The sequence below is a fragment of the Onychostoma macrolepis genome, chromosome 22 (assembly GCF_012432095.1).
Source record: "Onychostoma macrolepis isolate SWU-2019 chromosome 22, ASM1243209v1, whole genome shotgun sequence".
Lineage (NCBI taxonomy): Eukaryota > Metazoa > Chordata > Actinopteri > Cypriniformes > Cyprinidae > Onychostoma > Onychostoma macrolepis.
Window position 1 is genome coordinate 32,652,274 of NC_081176.1, and position 8,033 is coordinate 32,660,306.

Genomic DNA, 8,033 nt, shown 5'->3' on the forward strand with positions numbered 1-8,033 from the left:
TGCATTTATTGTTTTTGAACATTAAAAATGTGAAATATTTCACGTCCTCTCACCTCTTGACTGTCTTTATCTGTGTGTGATGTTCTTCAGAGAGATTCATTCTGGAGGCCATGGTTTCATCTAAAGCAGATACAGATGTTGATCCACAGAGTGAGATATTAATCATCTCAGTAATAATTTTCTCAAATCCAGCTCTGTCTCAACAGTCAGTCCTCAGTAATGACCTGCACACATGAAAAACAGTTTCATCCTGACATTATTTACACAGAATCAAATTATTCACAAACTGCATAAACTCAGACAAGCACTGTGTTAAACTGAAAGTAAAGCTGGAATCTGATGATTTACAGACTCTGTGTTTTATCTCCTAATGTCTTTTAAACTACTTTCAAAATATCTGATACTGCTGTTGTACTTCACTTTAAACCAGTCAGGATTGATTTTGACTATCAAAGATGATTGTAAAATCGTGATACTCACCGTGTTTTTCTCTCTTAATGTAGTTTACTTCCTCGTCTGACGAAACAGATCCTGCTGTAATAGTTTCACTTTCTCTGTCGAGCTCCTCATCACTTGCTCCTCCTTCAGGATACGAGTGGAATATATCAGCAGTGTCCATGCAGTTATTTTCTTTAGTAATGTGAGAAGCAAAGAAAGCAATAATAATCTGGCTATAAGTTAAAAACATAACTATTTCAAAGAGTTATATAAATCAAAAAACAGGATGTAAGTGTAGTAAAATCAGCAAATTAATATGTGAGCACATGTATCCATTAGTCGTACCTAGACCAGAAACCCCTTCTTTATTTTAAGGAGTTTAGGAGTAACTGATAAACTGAATTGAGGACTAAACTATATCATCTTATCTTCCTCTGTTGATGTCAGATATTGTAAGAAAAATGACTTTCATGACTCGTAAATTTTGTAAAATTCACATTTTCCTGAGTCATGTTTCTCTATTCTGTGCAGTGTGAGAGATGCATGTCAGAATGTAAGTGTTGTTATTTTTATTTTTTTCCTGTTGCTCTACTAGTTTTGTAACCCAGCCAGCAGACTCATGAAGACACATGCTCAGCCCAGACGAAACAATGAAATGAACACCGCTCAGCATGCATACTACAGAGTAGTGATGGTGAAATGAAGCTTCATGAAGCTTTAAGCTTTTCAGCCAAGTGCTTCACAAAAGGGTTCATTTCTGGAGGCTTCATTTGCTCACAATACCACCTGCTGGCCAAAGAGTGTAACACAAGCAGATATATTACAGACAGAGGCAATATTATCAGTCTGCAATACCGGAGGCTGCACTTTCAGGACCGCAGTTGTAGGACCGCACTTCTAGGACCCTAGTTTTTTGTGACAGCGCCACCTACCGAGCCGGAGAACCGCCGTCCCAGGAACGCATTTCTATGACCCTAGTTTTGGAGGACCGAAAAAAGTGCAACCAAGGCAGTATTTCCACCCAGTTTTAACTACATTAGAATTTTAGAGTTTTTTAAAAGTTTTATTACACCCAAATACTACTTTCTTTATTGCAATTAAACCTGGTTCCTAGGAATGTTGAGTAATCATTGGGTCTAAGTAGCATAATATTATAACTCAAATAAAATAAACAAGGAATCATGGTATAGTCAAGGATGACTCTGGGGGTAGATTTAAGATTGTGTATATTTTATAAAATAATATATTACAACAGTTGAACTTGAACACACACAAAAACAAATTTGTTCATGACGTGAACCACATAGAAAGAACTTCATGGACGACGTCTTCACGGACTCCTAAGAGAGAGAAAGAGAGAGAAGTGAATGAAATGAGGAACATTTAGTTGAACATGTTCTACTCTCTAATTTTAAATTTCATATTTAAAAGATCTTAGTTACCACAGAGCGCACACACATATACGATACAAAAATAATTAATTAATGTTCATAAGTATTACTGCATACTGTTCAAAGATTTGGAAAAAAAATTATTTTGATGTTGTGGGAACAAAGGTTCTTGAAACATTCATGTCAATAAAGCCCATCTGAACTGAGAAAAAAATAATAGAGAGAGATGCAAGAAATCTGAATAGAAATAACATATTATTGACATGACTTTAAATATTTAAAGCACACGTTGTGATGCAGCACTACCACCACCTGGATGCTCTCCCCTCTTTTCTCAGTTGTTTCTCTAGCACCCTGTTCAATTCTTCCACTTCACTGAAACAGTAAATGGAGAACATAATCAGAAATACTGTTAACGCTTAAAAAGGGTTTACACATTGTGTAAAAACAATTCCAATACTTGACCAATTTTGTAGTGTATTGTGTTGAATACACCCAGACTAAACTCAGGAATAAGCACTGTTGGCCATTCTGGGTTTGTTGGCCACTCTGGGTTAGATTTTGGTTGTCCAGTTAATTATCAAAGAAAGAAAGAGAGACACCTGTGTTAATGGAGTTCGTGATTCAGTTATTGCACAGTATAGAATTAAAGAAAGAAGAACTGCCCACCATTGTCCCGACTTTTATTTGTGTTCTTGAACAAACAACAAATTTATTTATTAATCTTTTGTCATACTATTGCCTGCCCTGAGCTGTGTCCTTGAAAACTTCATATAGAGTACAGTACACAGTAAATGACACAATCTAACACGTGGTATTTTAACAGTCAATTATTATGATGGCCTCTCTTATGTCTGACTATTAAAATGTCATATTTCTCAACCAACATTATAAAACCATGTCAAAATGAAGAGACGTACTCATAACATGTATTGTGGGGTAACGTTAAACAGGCTGACTGTGAGCACGTGACAGTTAAAACATTAAGATTATTTTAACTTAATTAAAATGGAAAAACAATGAGTAATTAACAAGCTTTCACAACGAACGTGCTACAGTTTATTGTGCTGTCAATAAGTCAACACAGGCTTATCATGCAACAGTTTCGTTAAATTAATGTGCTAACAATTCATTTTACAGCATTAGATGCTAATATATGATGGCTATGAATTCAAGACTATTTAGCAAATCACGATATCTTCGGCTACGTTAACTTTCCAATGAAATGCATCACAATTGTTTTTAATGTTAAACAAATAAAAATGTATTCACATTTGATACTCACACCCTGACTGTCAGCCATCTTCGCTGGTCCTCTAATTCGGTCGGTGGCGCTGTCACTAAAAACCTAGGGTCCTAGAAATGCGGTCCTGAAAATGCAGCCTCCGGTTTTGCAGGCAGATGCTACTCGACAGAGGTGTAAAGCAGCTGATTTCACCAGAGGAGGAACCAAGTCATTCCTTTCAAGACACAAACGAGTCTCGAGTCAAATCCCAAGACCTCAAAGAGTTAATGAGATACTTAAGAGACTAATTAAATGATGACTGTGCATTAGTGATGAACACCTGCTGTTATTGAGAATCACAGAGGATCAGATGTTGATGTTTTATTGGTTAAAATGATGCCACCATCATGGAGATCAGCGATTATTTATCTTTGTGATATACTAGATCCACAGGGGATGTTTATTCTTATTGTGATTTCATGTTTAAATACAATTTTCTTGTTGTTTATAAGGAATTTCTTACGATAGTTAAAGCTATAACTAATGGTCTTGTTCACTTAATGAAATGTCGCTCATCGCTTGAAGTGATTGTAGAAAGGAGCTGACTTTTTGGTTGATGACAAGTGTACACTCTTAGAAAAGATGTGTTAAAAATGACACAACTGTGTTAAATTTTAACACATTAATGGGTGAGTTCTGGGACAACTTTTTTGTGTTAATTTTTACTCATTCATTGTGTTGATGGTTTTAACACAGTAAATGTGTCAGAAAGGTTATCACAAAGATGTGTAAACGTCTATAATTTAACACATTATGTGCTGTCCTTTACTACATACATTATGTTAAAAAAAACAATCTAAACAAAATGTTCGTATTTGACAAAATGAATGGAAAAATCATTGGTTGTGTAGCTTATTGTCAAAATATTTATTATGATGAAATATCAACAATTACATAGAACTGCAGAATATATATATATACACATACAATTTTAAGCAGTCAAAAAGGAAAATGTCCGACACAGGACAAAAAAAACCTTATTTTCATCTCATTAGGTAACATGACACATAACCCCACCTTCATAGTCATTTCACTTTTTTCCAAACTTTGCTGGATTGATGTACACCGATGGCCAAAAGTATTTTGAAAGATGCTCAAAAAATATTTCTTATTAGCAATGTCTGTACTCCTCCATCTTTTCCACAGCACAGGAGTAAAAGTCATTATCAAAATAGCCTTTTAAAAGCCAACACAATGTTTTTGTCCACCTTTGGGAATAAATGAACTTCTCCGAAGTCTGGATCCTGCTCAGAACTTGACTGACAGCACCAGAATGTCCCCTGGTCTGTCTGCGTCCACAAACACAAAAGTACTCAGTCCTTCAGTGGAGATCCTGGACCCAACACTATATTACGACAGAGAGAGAGAGGAGACAATTCCACATTAGTGTCAATTTATATTTAACCTACATTTTTAAACCTTTTTTACTCTAACATAAGAATATATATATATATATATTTGTAAGTAACAGCTTGTCAATAACATATACAAACATTTCACCTGAACTGTAAACTAAATTATGTCAGATTTAATTTGAATACTTACATAGTATTACTTATATGCTGAGATCCATAGAGAGAACGACTCCAATTGAGGATTTATCCTTCAGCTTGTCTGCAGTGAAGGGGTAGCTGTTCGAGACAAAAACACACTAAGACACATGCGAGCAATCACTACGGTTAAATACTGTAGGAAGGAGGAAGATCATCCCCACCTGTGCGCTGATGTTAGGTACCTTCCTGGTCATGTGGGACTGCAATGGCAGAGTCTTCTGCCTAATGAAAGATCAAAATAATGCTAAAATATAAACTAAAGAATGCTTGATTTGGTATGAATGAATGACTTAGTGTGAGTTTTATTGCAGTTCAGTGACTCTGATCCTTACCTTAAATAATAATAAGCGACCTCAAAACATAATTTGGAAATTTAATAGTAATCTTTTGCTCAACAACGACTTCTGTGAAGAAGTTAAAAATCTCATTGTTGAGGTGACCTCTTTAGATTCTTCACCATTAAATAAATGGGAGTGGTTTAAATTCAAAGTTAAAGAAGCAGCAATTAAATTGGGAAAATATTCTTCGAAGAAAATGCGGGCTAAACAAAAGGAAATTGTTACTAATATTAACATTTATGCTCGAAAGCTGTGTTGTCTAATTAGAAAATCTCAAAAATCAACTAGATAATTTATTCTTGGATAAAGCTCGGGGTGCTTTAATTCGCTCCAGGGCTCGTTGGATCGAGGAGGGTGAGAAAAATTCTTCCTACTTTTTTAATCTTGAGAAACAAAGGCAAACGAAAAAGAAAATTTATTCTGTGGAACAATAGAACAATGCTTATAAACAGAAAATCAGTGTTTAAAGCTGAATGGTTTGAGAAGGGAATTCTCTTTGTGACTGAATTCTCTTTGTGACTTGATGGATTGTAAAGGTGTTCTACTGGATCACGCCGGCTTTGTTGAACGCTCTAATATAAAATGTACTCACAAAGAGTATCAAAACATTTGTAAAGCTATTCCTGTAGCCTTGATCCACCTAATCCAGAATACTTTGACTTACTCTGATGTCACTCCAGTATTGCCAAATTTATCAATTGGTCATCATAGATTAGTAGATAAAAGTTTCAATAATAGGGTTGTTACGGATGCTTTTATTGTTCCATGATTATAATAAAAACAATGTGCCTGTAAATCATTCTGATATATTGGGAAAAGCCTTCTCTAAATATGTTAAATGGCCAATTCCGCCTAAAGTCAAAGAAACACATTTCAAAATTTGTCATAAGATTTATCCAGTTTCCAATTTTCTTCATAAGCGATTCAAATTTGACAAGGCGGGTTGTGCTTTTTGTGATTGTACTGATGAATCTCTAGAACACTTATTCTTTACTTGCTCCATTTCATGCCGGTTCTGGAGTGATGTTAGAGACTGGCTGACTTTAAAAATGTCAAGCATCCCTGTATTTAACATCGATCAGATCCTGTTTTATGTTGATGGTTTAGATAAATCAATATCAGACATTGTGAATATTGTTTTCCTACTTGCTAAATATCATATACATTGTTGTAAGTGGAGAGACTCTCGCCCTTGCTTTGAACATTTCATGAACGAATTTAAAATATTCTACTCCTCACTGAGAGTAATTAAAAAGTATCGTGCCCCAAAAATATCATCGGACATGGCCAAGTTTCTTGTGTTTTAAATTGTATTTATTTATTTTTTGGCCTTGCCTTACATGTATTGTGGATCCCTTAAGGTTTGATGCTGACTGTTATTGTATTTGTTTTTATACTATGCTGTTACCTCTATGAGTTCTTGTATTCTATGTTTAATAAAAAGAAGAAATAAAAGATTGTGACTCAACCGCCGGAGCTCTATAGGCTTGTTCGCCGAAAGATCGGCTGCCGCCTGACAAAAGCAGTGCATTCTGGTTTGAACATTTGTCCGACTTTGAGCGGCGCTGCATGCTCTCGCGATGTTTGCATACTCTTATCACAGATGAAGTGAATAACATGCAATATTTGTCAAATGCACAGACGTATCAGAAATGTTTTCATGAGCAACAGAAACACTTTTTATATACTGCTTAAAACATAAACGTACTATTTAAATACCAACAAGCCTTTATCAGTGTTTCTTTTTATTATTAAATGTGACTCATTATAACATTGTTACTATACAGTAAAAAAAAAAAGCTTTTACTGTTCTAAAAACAGATTTGTGGGCAGTATTTTTATTTTTTATTATTATGCAAAAATTATACAAAGGTTTGTACAAGCATATACAACTCACAACATGTACAAAAACAAATAAACATTCATAAGAATATGATAACAATCAATAACAATATTTATAAGAAAAAATATCTCTTTAATGTGCACCAAGTAAAATTAGATTACAAGGTATCATAAACTTTTGTGTAACTGTTCTGTATTTTTATTATTATTATTTTTTAGATCTGAAGAACAGGCCATCTTTGAAGACGTCTTTATAGCTAAGGATGAAGATGTGACAAGATTTGTGGACTACATTCACAAGACACTGTTTTGAATATGGAAGCTTTTTCTTCTTGTGTATTCGTGTTCAGTATGCTGCAGAACAAAAGAAAATAAAGCTTTAATGGCATATTTTCAGGACCAGGCACTAGCATTCATTTGTGAGTGAACAAACAATGTTCATATGGCATATATCAATTTATAATGTGAACATGCTTCTCGTTCTGCAGAATGACTGCAGAAACCGGCTGCAGAAAAAAATAAAATCATCAAACATTTTACGTTCAAATGGTACAGAATAGTTATGTAGACAAATATGAATTGTGGAAATGTATGGATTTCTTAAATTTTAAAGGCACACCATGTACCTTACTTACAACATTTATATGAATGTTAAATTACCAAACAGTGTAAGATGTGCCAGATGCACGCTTGTGGCTTTCCAGAAGATGTCTCAGTTCTTCTTCTGAAGAAACAATTCCTGATGTATTCTTCTGATGATGTACATATTCTGAAATTTGATGGGAGCCAGTCTGATAAAAAAAAACAAAGTATATTAATTTGAAGAGGTTCATACTTTCGTCTACACAATATTTGTATTCTATATATTTACTCAGTTGAGGAAAGAAAAACCCAAATAATAATAATAAACACCAATTAATTCGTTCAGATTGGGTCAGTACTAAAATTAATCATGGTTTATTATAGTAAAAGTGTGGTAACCATGTTTTAATTTTTACCGGATTTATTACCATTGTATAGGTTATCCAGTTTTACTACAAATAACACGTTTAATCTATGGCTAGTTTACCACAACCGTTATTATTTTGTGGTTGTAAAACCATGGTTAATGTTCGTAAGGAGACTGGCTACAACTAACGTTACAGTAAAACGAAATTACTATTGACGGTTACTGCACGTTTTACAT

At 34.3% G+C, this 8,033-nt stretch overlaps 1 protein-coding gene and 1 pseudogene across 8 annotated transcripts in view; one reads left to right on the forward strand and one right to left on the reverse strand.

Moving 5' to 3' along the window:
* The window catches only part of LOC131529976 (NACHT, LRR and PYD domains-containing protein 3-like), a 540,773-nt pseudogene that overhangs the window by 257,902 nt on the left and 274,838 nt on the right, over positions 1-8,033 (forward strand).
* The window catches only part of LOC131529978 (NACHT, LRR and PYD domains-containing protein 12-like), a 256,130-nt gene that overhangs the window by 70,480 nt on the left and 177,617 nt on the right, over positions 1-8,033 (reverse strand). The gene's annotated exons all lie outside the window — the stretch shown is intronic.